At 37.5% G+C, this 11,971-nt stretch overlaps 1 pseudogene; it reads left to right on the top strand.

Annotated features, from left to right (window-relative positions):
• The first annotated feature begins 668 nt into the window (after positions 1-668).
• On the top strand, positions 669-1,658 carry LOC105540515 (annotated as a pseudogene).
• The last annotated feature ends 10,313 nt before the right edge of the window (positions 1,659-11,971 follow it).

Raw genomic sequence — 11,971 nt, 5'->3', positions numbered from 1 at the left:
ACATAACATAACATAGTGAGTGAAGGGCCTTTGAAGTTCTAAGAGGGAGCATTGTTTTTCTGGAATTATGCAATAGTTACCTTATGTGTCTAAATTTTAAAATTTTATTGATTATCTCAAATCCAAACACCTACTAACCAATCCTCCAACTTTACTGAGGCTCCTCTCACATAGAATATTCTTAATTTCTCAGATGTACTTTGCAAGAATGTATCATTCCTCTTATCATTTCCTCCTCAATCTCAGTCCAGTGATATTTTACACCCACCCACACACACACACACACACACACACACTTCATCTTGGCTACTCTTTACATCCTGATTAACAAGTATAATTAGCAATAAGTATATGCTAATTTAATACCATATGGAAGTTTTTCTTAGAGACTGAAGGGATGAAAAACATGGGAAGTGCAGGATTGCTATATTTTGGAAACTTTCTGCATGGTTTTCTGTGTAAGTGGGGCAAATATTTGAAAGTGAGAGTGTCTTTTTAACTATATTTCATATTCCCTCTTTAGGTCTCTTATGCTGTATTATGAAGTTAAAGAATGGATTTTCTGTTTCTCCAAGAAATAGACACCATACTGTGAAAGACGTTATCGTTTCTCACCGGAAGCAAGAAAACTCATGCAAGAAATGTGTCTGTAGGGGATTGCCACCAATATGCTTCATATAAACAACACGCAGTTTCACCCTTCCACCTTCCTCCTAGTGGGGGTCCCAGGGCTGGAAGGATATGCATGTATGGATTGGCTTCCCCTTCTTTGCAGTGTATCTAATAGCCCTTCTAAGGAATATCACTATCTTGTTTGTGATACAGACTGAACAGAGCCTCCACCAACCCATGTTTTACTTCCTAGCCACGTTGGCCTGCACTGAACTGGGCTTGTCTCAAACAACCATTCCAAGATGCTGGGAATTTTCTGGTTTAATCTTGGAGAGATTGTGTTTGGTGCCTGCATTACACAGATGAATAGCATTCATATATGCACTGGCCTGGAGTCTGTAGTACTGACAGTCATGGCCATAGATCGTTATATTGCCATCTGCAACCCCCTGAGATATAGCATGATCCTTACTAACAAGGTAATAGCCATTCTGGTCATAGTCATCATTGTCAGGACTTTGGTGTTTGTGACTCCATTCGTATTTCTCATCCTGAGATTGCCTTTCTGTGGTGTCCGGATTATCCTTCATACCTATTGTGAACACATGGGCTTGGCAAAATTAGCTTGTGCCAGTATTAGAGTTAATGTTATATATGAATTGATTGCCTTCTTAGTGGGATACATTGACCTTTCTGTGATTGGATTTTCCTGTGTCCAAATCCTCTGAGCTGTCTTCCATCTCCCATCCTGGCATGCCCGGCTTAAGGCACTCAGCACATGTAGCTCTCACATCTGTGTTATGTTGGTTTTCTACCTGCCAGTCCTCTTTTCCTTCATGATACACTGCTTTGGCCACAACATTCCTCATTACATCCACATTCTTCTGGCCAATATATATGTGGTTTTTCCTCCTGCTCTTAACCCCGTTATCTATGGGGTCAAGACAAAACATATATGACAGCAGGTGCTTAGGATACTTAATCCTAAAAGCTTTTGGCATTTTGCCCCCAAGTGGATCCTCCACAACAATTCAGTTAGAAGATAATGAAGTCATAACAAAATAAACACTGGAAACTTTTTTTTCACTACTTCTCTTGCAGCCCCACATGAGCCAATAGCATTATATCCCCTACAACGTCGCGTGATTTCAGTACGGTCCATTGGAAAGTATAGCTCAAAGATTCCAAAACAATCTCTCTATTTCACCCATTAAAAGTACAAAAAATACCCACATTTAAACCCCACGATACTACAAAATGCTTAAAGAGAGACAAAGGTTTTGTAAAAGTTATTGCCCAGTAATTGTAGATTCTCTGTATTTAATATCCGAAGCTGAAGTTCATGATGATTAAAATGATGTGGTATTTCATCAAAACCAAGCAGGATACAGCGGCAAGAGACATTAACTGGGAGTCATAAGATCTAGATTTAAATACAGATTATGGCCTTACCTAAAATTTTGACGTGAGAATTTCACTTAGACTCTTTGAGTTCACAGTACTAAATTCATACTGATTTATAACATTTTATGAGCAGGGATACTGAAGCTTAAAGGGAATGTTGTGAAAACCTGTGAAGCTTGTAAAGCATTAAAAGATTTGGAAACAAATAAAGTGAGTGCTTACCAAACATAATTATAGTGTAACTGTTATTTCTAATGTATGCAGATTTCATTTACTAATCCAGCTCCAGTATACAATCCCTGGTTTGAGGTCAGCTCTCCAGATCCAGATTATTCCAATGCATGGGGCTCTTCATGTACCGCTCAGTTTTTACCTTCATGAAAGAGACTTTCAGTCAGGAGACTATGAAGCCTGAAGAGTTAACAGGGATCTATCTTGGGCTTAAGGACTCAGAGAAATCCCATCCTTCACAGTCTTTGCTAGAGTGGGTTTTAGGGCAGACTGTAATAGTGTGGCTGCTAAAATAATATGAAGTCATTCTTAATAAGGTATAGAAGATAAATAGGACAATTTATTTATTTGAGTATTCTAGGAGCTGCAAAAATGTGAAGCTGGTTTCTAATTGGAAATGGAGCCCTGATTGAAACTCAAGGTAGAGTGAGTAGGAATGTACAGAGAATAGTGCAAAAGTAATAACAATAAATGGCAGTATAAATTGACAAGTGGAAGTAAACTGAAGTGATACGTCATATAAATATATAAAGAAAAAGAAATGAAGTAATCATTTTCTAAGTAGATATTTTGAAATTGACAAAGAAATAAAGAAAAACTAAACAGATCATTTAACAAGGAATAAAGACGAGAAAAAATTCATTGTGGATTATCTTCTAACTAAAATACCACTTTTCAATTATAGTTTATTTATGTGTTATTATTTAATATTTTAATTATGAAAATCTCATTTTAGAGTCTGAATATTTACATTTGTATATTTAAAGGCTCTAATATGTTCAATTTTGTTCACTCTACCCAAAATATGTTTAACCACCAGACCACTTAATTTTGGTGTCATACGTTAAGAATTTCTACTATTTAAGAGTTTTCCTGTATCCTTTCTGAGACTTTGCTAAATGTTGCTTGCTCCAGAAAGTGAGTAATCTGAATGGAAATGGGTAATAGAAAACCGTAATTTCTAAGGAGCATAGAAGCTAATACAGAAGAGAAAACCCCATTCATCACCAAGTGCATGTTACAGGGACTGTAACATGGGGGAGCCAGGAGCATGTTTGAAAATAGCACTGTGTGCACATAGAATTCCCAAGAAGGAAAGTTGTCTACGGAGTTTATCAGGCTCTTGAGTTTTTTTAAACTCATTTTGTACAAAGCCATCAATACTGCGAGTCTTTTTTTAAACTCATTTTGTACAAAGCCATCAATACTGCGAGTCTTGGAGCAGTTCGGCTGGGCTATGACAAATGTTATGGAAAGCATTGAATATTGGTCATCTTGGCTGAGTCCACATCTGTGAAACATTGGCATGTTTCAAGCCAATCTAAAAGGATTCAACTTTGCTTATTATTTCAAAATTCCAAGGCTGCTGAAAGGTAGGTCTTTACACACAGTCACTCTATTTGTTAGCTGAATATTTTCATCAGGGGCCACTGATGAAAATGTTGACCTCCACTAACCTAAGCCTGTCCATTGTTACTATCTCCAAGATGCTTAGTATCTTCCAGTTCAACTTCAGAGAAATAGTTTTTGGTGCCTTCCTTGTTTACATACAGATGCTTACGATTTATCTATGCACTAGCGTGGAATTTGGGGTACTAACTATCCTGGCCATAGACCACTATGTTGTATTTCACAGTCCACTGAGATATACCATGATTCTCACGAACAAGGTGGTAGCCATCCTATGAAGTCATGATAATGAGATCTTTAATCTTCATCATCCCTTTTGAGTTTCTCATCTTGTTGTTGTCATTCTGTGCTGCCCATATCATCCCCCACATGAACTGTGAGCACATGAGCATTGCCCATCTTTCCCATGCCAGTATCAGAGCCAATAATTTGTTTGGGATGGTTGCCTTTTTGTGGGATTTATTGATCTTATTGCAATTGGTTCCTCTTATGTAAAGAAACTACACAGTGTTTCACTTACCACCATGGACTGGCCAGTTCAAGGCTCTCAGTACCTGTGGTTCCCATGTCTGTCATGCTCATTTTCTACATCCCAGTATTTTTTTTCTGATGCACTGCTTGCTGAAAGCATCCCTGGTTATATTTGTATATTTCTGGTCAATCTATATATGGTTGTTCTACCTGTATTCAACCCTGTTATCTATGGGATCAGGAAAAAACAGATCCCAGACTAGGTTATAGACCTAAAGACATTTGATGATCAGCCACTTCTAGTCATGATGATATATGTATTGGGACATATATGTGTGTGACTATATATGTGTGTATGATCCCAGACTAGGTTGTAGACCCAAAGACATTTGATGATCAGCCACTGCTAGTCATGATATATGTATTGGGATATATATGTAAATATATATACACATATATGTGTGTGATTATATATGTGTGTATGTATATATTTGTGTTTGTATTTTTTTCTTTTTTTATTTCAATAGGTTTTGGGTCAACAGGTGGTGTTTGGTTATATGAATAAGTTCTTTAGTGGCGATTTTTGAGATTTTGCTGCATTCATTACCCAAGCAGTGTACTCTGTACCCAATGTATAGTCTTTTATCCCTTGCCCTCTTCCCACCCTTTCACCTCAGTCCCCAAAGTCCATTGTATCACTCTTATGCCTTTGTGCCTTCATAGCTTAGCTCCCACATATGAGTGAAAACATGCGAAGTTTGATTTTCCATTCCTGAGTTACTTCATTTAGAATAATAGTCTGCAATTCCATCCAAGTTGTTGCAAATACTATTATTTCTTTCCTTTTTATGGCTGAGCAGTATTCCATGGTATATGTATATAACGCATTTTCTTCATCCACTCAATTGATGGGCATTTGGGCTGGTTCCATATTTTTGGCAATTGTAAATTGTGCTGCTATAAATATGAGTGTGCAAGTATCCTTTTTTGTATAATGACTTCTTTTTCTCTGAATAGATACACAGAAGTGGGACTGCTGGATCAAACAGTACATCTACTTTTAGTTCTTTAAGGAATCTCCACGCAGTTTTCCATGATGGTTTTATTAGTTTACATTCCCACCAACAGTGTACAAGTGTTCTCTTTTTACTGCAACCACACCAACATCTATAATTTTTTTTTAATTTTTTGATTATGGCCATTCTTGCAAGAGTAAGATGGTATCACGTTCTTGTTTTGATTTGCATTTCTCTGGTAATTAGTGATGTTGAGTATTTTTTCATATGCTTGTTGGCCACTTGTATATCTTCTTTTGAGAATTATCTATTCATGACCTCATCCCATTTGCTGCTGGGATTGTTTTATTTCTTGCTGATTTGTTTGAGTTCTTTGTAGATCTGTATATCAGTCCTTTGTCGAGTGTATAGATTGTGAAGAATTTTTCCCACTCTGGAGTTGGTCTGTTTGCTCTGCTGATTGTTTCTTCTGTTACACAGAAGATTTTTAGTTTAATTAAGTCACACCTATTTATCTTTGTTTTTGTTGCATTTGCTTTTGGGTTCTTGGTCATGAAGTCTTTGCCTAAGCCAATGTCTAAAAGGGTTTTTCCAATGTTATCATCTAGAATCTTTATGGTTTCAGATCTTAGATTTAAGTCTTCGATCCATCTGGGGTTGATTTTTGTATCAGGTGAGAGATGAGGATCCAGTTTCACTTTTATACATATGACTTGCCAGTTATCCTAGAACCATTTGTTGAAAGGGGTGCCCTTTCCCCACTTTATGTTTTTGCTTGCTTTTCGAAGATGAGTTTCCTGTAAGTATTTGGGTTTATTTCTGGGTTCTCTATTCTGTTCCATTGGTCTATGTGCCTGTTTTTTACCAATATCATGCTCCTTTGCTAACTGTGGTTGTATAGTATAGTTTGAAGTCGGGTAATGTGGTACCTTCAGATTTGTTATTTTTTGCTTAGTCTTGCTTTGGGTGTGTGGGCTCTTTTTTGATTCCATATGAATTTTAGGATTGTTTTTCTAGTTTTATGAAGAATGGTGGTGGTATTTTGATGGGAATTGCATTGAATTTGTAGACTGTTTTTGGCAGTATGGTCATTTTCACAATTTGATTCTACCCATCCTGAGCATGGGATGAGTTTCCATTTTTTGTGTTGTCTATGATTTCTTTCAAGAGTGTTTTGCAGTTTTCTTTGTAGAGGTGTTTCACCTCCTTGGCTAGGTATTTTCCTGCGTACTTTATATGTAATTTTTGAAGCTATTGTAAAAGAGACTGAGTTCTTGATTTAATTCTCAGCTTGGTTGTTGTTGGTGTATAGCATAGCTACTGATTTGTGTACATTAATTTTGTACCCAGAAACTGGTGAATTTGTGTACCAGTTCTAGGAGATTTTGGATGAGTCTTTAGGGTTTTGCAGGTATACAATCATGTTATCAGCAAACAGTGACAGTTTGACTTCCTCTTTACCAATCTGGATGCCTGCGATTTCTTTCTCTTGTCTGATTGCTCTGACTAGGACTTCCAGTACTATGTTGAATAGAAGTGATGAGAAAGGGCATCCTTGTCTTGTTCCATTTCTCAGAGGGAATACTTTCAACTTTTCTCCATTCAGTATAATGTTGGCTGTGGGTTTGTCACAGACGGCTTTTATTACATTGAGATATGTCCCTTGTATGCTGATTTTGCTGAGAGTTTTAATCATAAAGTGAAGCTGGATTTTGTTGAATTTTTTTTCGCATATATTGAGATGATCATGTGATTTTTACTTGCAATTCTGTTTATGTGGTGTATCACATTTATCGACTTGCAGATGTTAAACCATCCCTGCATCCCTGGTATAAAACCCACTTGACCATGGTGGATTACCTTTTTGATATGCTGTTGGATTTGGCTGGCTAGTATTTTGTTGAGGATTTTTGCATCTATGTTAATCAGGAATAGTGGTCAGTAATTTTCTCTTTTTGTTATGTCTTTCCATGGTTTTGATATTAGGCTGATACTAGCTTCATAGAATGATTTGGAGAGGATTCCCTGTTTTTCTATCCTGTGGAATAGTGTCAATAGGATTGGTAAAAAATCTTCTTTCAATATCTGAGATTTCAGCTGTGAATCTGCCTGGGCCTGGACTTTTTATTGTTGGCAATTTTTAAATTACCATTTCAACCTCACTGCTTGTTATTGGTCTGATTACAGTTTCTGTATCTTTCAGGTTTAATCTGGGAGGGTTGTATATTTCCAGGAATTTATCCATCTACTCTAGATTTTCTAGTTTATCCACATAAAGGTGTTCATAGGAGCTTTGAGTAATCTTTTGTATTTCTGTCATATCAGCAGTAATATCTCCTGTTTTGTTTCTAATTGAGCTTATTTGGATCTTCTCTCTTCTTTCCTTGGTTAATCTCACCAATAATCCATCAATTTTATATATCTGTTCAAAGGAGCAGCTTACTGTTTTATGTATCTTTTATATTGTTTGTTTGTTTGTTTCTATTTTATTTAGTTATGCTCCAATCTTGGTTATTTCTTTTCTTCTGTTGATTTGGGGTTTGGTTTGTTCTTGTTTCTCTAGTTTCTTGAGGTGTGACCTTAGATTGTCTATTTGTGCTCTTTCAGACTTTTTGGTGCAGACATTTAAGGCTATGAACTTTCCTTTAGCATTGTCTTTGCTGTATCCCAGAGGGTTTGATAAGTTGTATCTCTATTATCATTCAGTTCAGAGAATTTTTTAATTTCCATCTTGATTTCATAGTTAACCCAGTGATCATTCAGAAGCAGGTTATTTAATTTCCATGCATTTGCATGGTTTTGAGGGTTCCTTTTGGTGTTGATTTCCAATTTGACTTCCCCAGGGTATGACAGAGTACTTGATATAGTTTTAATTTTCTTAAATTTACTGACTTGTTTTGTAGCCTATCATATGGTCTATCTTGTAGAATGTTCCATGTGCTGATGAATAGAATGTATATTCTGCAGTAGTTGAGTAGAATATTCTGTAAATATCCATTAAGTTCATTTGTTGTAGGGTATAGTTTAAGTCCACTGTTTTTTTGTTTACTTTCTGTCTTGATGACCTGTCTAGTGCTGACAGTGGAGGACTAAAATAACCCACTATTATTGGGTTCCCATCTATCTCATTTCTTAGGTCTAGTAGTAATTGTTTTATAAATTTGGGAGCTCCAGTGTTAGATGCATATATATAGGATTGTGAGGTTTTCCTGTTGGACTAATCCTTTTTTTCATTATATAATGTCCTTCTTTGTCTTTTTAAACTGTTGGTGCTTTAATGTTTGTTTTGTCTGAATAACTGCTACTGCTTGCTTTTGGTGTCCATTTGCATGGAATATCTTTTTCCACTCCTTTACCTTAACTTTATTTGAGTCTTGATGTGTTAGGTGAGTCTCCTAAAGACAGCAGAAACTTGGTTGGTGAATTCTTTTTCATTCCGCCATTCTGTATCTTCTAGGTGGAGCATTTAGGCCATTTACATTCAATTTTAGTATTGAGATGTCAAGTACTCATCTATTCATTATGCTATTCATTGACTGAATGCCTTGTTGTTGTTGTTGTTGTTGTTTTCATTGTGTTTTTATTATATAGGTCCTGTGAGATTTATGCTTTAAGGAGATTCTATTTTGGTGTATTTTGAGGATTTGTTTCAAGATTTAGAGCTCTTTTTTGCAGTTTTTGTAATTCTGGCTTGGTAGTAGCAAATTCTCTTAGCATTTGTTTGTCTACGGAAGACTGTATCTTTCCTTCATTTATGATGCTTAGTTCCACTGGGTACAAAATTCTTGACTGATAATTGTTTTGTTTAAGGATGCTAGATATAGGAACCCAATTTCTTCTAACTTACAGGGTTTGTGCTGAGAAATCTGCTGTTATTCTGATAGGTTTTCCTTTATATGTTACCTGATGCTTTTGTCTCATAGCTCTATTTTTATTTATTTATTTGTTTTATTTTTTAGATGGAGTCTTGTTTTGTTACCCAGAGTGGAGTGTAATGGTGCAATCTCGGCTCCTCTGCCTCCAGGTTTCAAGCAATTCTCCTGCCTCAGCCTTCCCAGTAGCTGGAACTACAAGGCACATGCCACCACACCCAGCTAACTTTTGTATTTTTAGTAGAGACAGGGTTTCACCATGTTAGCCAGACTGGTCTTGGACTCCTGACCTCAAGTGATCCGCCTGCCTAGGCCTCCCAAAGTACTGGGATTACAGGTGCGAGCCACCACTCCCAGCCTTGCCTCACAGTTCTTAAGATTTTTTCTTTTGTCTTGACTTTAGATAACCTGATGACTATGTGCCTAGGTGATGATCTGTTTTCAATGAATTTTCCAGGTGTTTTTTGAACTTCTTGTATTTGGATGTCTAGCTCTCTGGCAAGGCTGGGGAAGTTTTCCTTGATTATTCCCTCAAATATATTTTCCAAACTTTGAAATTTCTCTTCTTCCTCAGGAACACCAATTATTCTTAGGTTTGGATGCTTAACATGGTCCCAAACTTCTTGGAGACTCTTCATTTTTTTAATCCTTTTTTCTTTGTCTTTGATGGATTGGATTAATTTGAAAACCTTGTCTTTGAGCTCTGAAGTTATTTTTTTCTGCTTGTTCAATTCTATTGCTGAGACTTTCCAGTGCATTTTGCATTTCTCCAAGTATGTCCTTCATTTCCAGAAGTTGTGTTTATTTTTTATTTATGCTATCTATTTCACTGAAGATTTTTCCTTTCACATCCTGTATTATGTTTTTTATTTCTTTAAGTTGGATTTCACATTTCTCTGATGTCTCTTTGATCAGCTCAATAATTGATCTTCTGAATTATTTTTCTGGTAATTCAGAGATTTCATCTTGGTTTTGATCCATTGCTGGTGAGCTGATTTGATCCTTTGGAGGTATTAAAGAACCTTGTTTTGTAATATTACCAGAATTGTTTCTCTGGCTCCTTCTCATTTGGGTAGACTAAGTCAGAGGGAAGATCTGGGAATTAAGGGCTGCTGTTCACATTCTTTTGTCCCATGGGGGTGCTCCCTTGATTTGGTGTTCTCCCATTTCCCCTAGGGATGAGGCTTCCTGAGACCAGAACTGCAATGACTGATTTTGCTCTTCTTGGTCTAGCCACCCAGTGTAGCTATAGGGCTCTGGGTTAATACTGGAGAGTGTCTGCAAAGAGTTCTGTGATGTGATCTGTCTTCAGGTCTTTCTGCCACAGATACCAGCGCCTGCTCGGGTGGAGGTAGCAGGGGAGTTAAGTGGAGTCTGTGAGGGTCCTCCGTTGTATTTTTGTTTAGTGCACTGGTTTTATGTTGGTTGGCCTGCAGCCAGGAGGTGGCACATTCAAGAGTACATCAACTGCAGTACTAGAGGGAGGATGTACACTTGCCCTAGGGTCACCTGGTTAAGTATTCAGGTTTCTCAGGTGGTGGGCAGGGCCATAGAGCTCTCAAGATATTATTTCCTTTGTCTTTGGCAACCAGAGTGGGTAGGGAAAGACCACCACGTGGGGGCTGAGCTCAGACTCTCCTTGAATGGAACCTGCTGCAGTGTTGTGGGGGATAGCGGTGTGATTCCCAGTCCAATGGAGTTATGTTTCATGGTACATTGTGGTTGCCTCTGCTGAGTCACACAGGTCACCAGGGAAGTGGGCAAAAGCCAGCAGTCACAGGCCTCACCCTGTTCCTATGCAGTCACAGTCATAAATGCTGGTGTCACTTCCATCGTGCCCCCACAACAGCACCAAGTGTTTCAAGGCAGCTGGTGACCAGTTTTGAGAACTTGCTCCAGACCACCAGATTCCCCACTGAGAAAGCAAGCTGACTCACAGTTTTTCAGTATCTCAGGAAGTCTGTAGAAGCAATCTAGTTCCTTCAAAGGGTCTATGGATTATCTCAGCTTTCCTGGCATGATCCTGCAGTAGTTCTTGGAGCAAAAGTTCATGATGTGAGTCTCTACATGCTGCTCTGTCTCTCTGAGCAGGAGCTGCAAGCTAGTCTTGCCTCCTATTTGCCATCTTAATCTGAGTCTTGATTCTGTGTATTTTTGTCTTTCTTGACTGAATAGTGTATAAAGAAATATATCACACTATGATTTTTTTCAAAGTAGCACTTTTTTTTCCTTTTTCTGTTCATTTTCTATCTTATTGAGTTTGGCTCTTATTTTTATTATTTCCTTCTTTCCATTTTTGAATATGCTTTTCTCATCTTTTTCTCATAGATTTTTAAGGCAGAAGTTTATAGAACTGATTTCAAATGCTCATTTTTTCCCCAATAAAAATAATTAATGTGCTTAATGTTCCATTCACAGCAATCTAGGCTTTTTCTACCTCGCACCTCCAAATTCTTCAAGCTTCTATCTATTACTCAGTTCAAAAACCATTTCCACATTTTCAGGTATTTGTTGTAGCAACAACTCTACTCCCAATATCAATTTTCCTGGTACTGTTTTGTGTTACTATAACAGGATATCAGAGACTGGATAATTTATAAACAATAGAACTTTATTTGGCTCACAGCTCTGGAAGCTGAAAAGTCCAAGGTCAAGGGATCTGCTTCTGGTGAAGGCCTTGTCACTGGGTCATCACATGGCGGAAGGTAGAAGGGCAAGAGAGTATGAGCATGAGAAAGAGAGAAGAGAGGGAGTTAGAAATGGAGAGCTGAGTCAGCTTTTATAACAAACTCACTCCCATGATAGCAGCACAAAATGTGACCTAATCACCTCTTAAAGGTCATACCTCCCAATACTATTGCATTGGAGTTTAAGCTTCCAACACATGAACCTTGAGGGACATTCAAAACATAGCAGCCATAATATACTGCCATCATTCTACTTTAAGTTATTGTG

This window comes from Mandrillus leucophaeus, unplaced genomic scaffold (assembly GCF_000951045.1).
Source record: "Mandrillus leucophaeus isolate KB7577 unplaced genomic scaffold, Mleu.le_1.0 Scaffold2204, whole genome shotgun sequence".
NCBI classification, from domain to species: domain Eukaryota; kingdom Metazoa; phylum Chordata; class Mammalia; order Primates; family Cercopithecidae; genus Mandrillus; species Mandrillus leucophaeus.
Note: the sequence above shows the minus strand (reverse complement) of the source record. Positions and strands in the feature narration are given on the sequence as shown.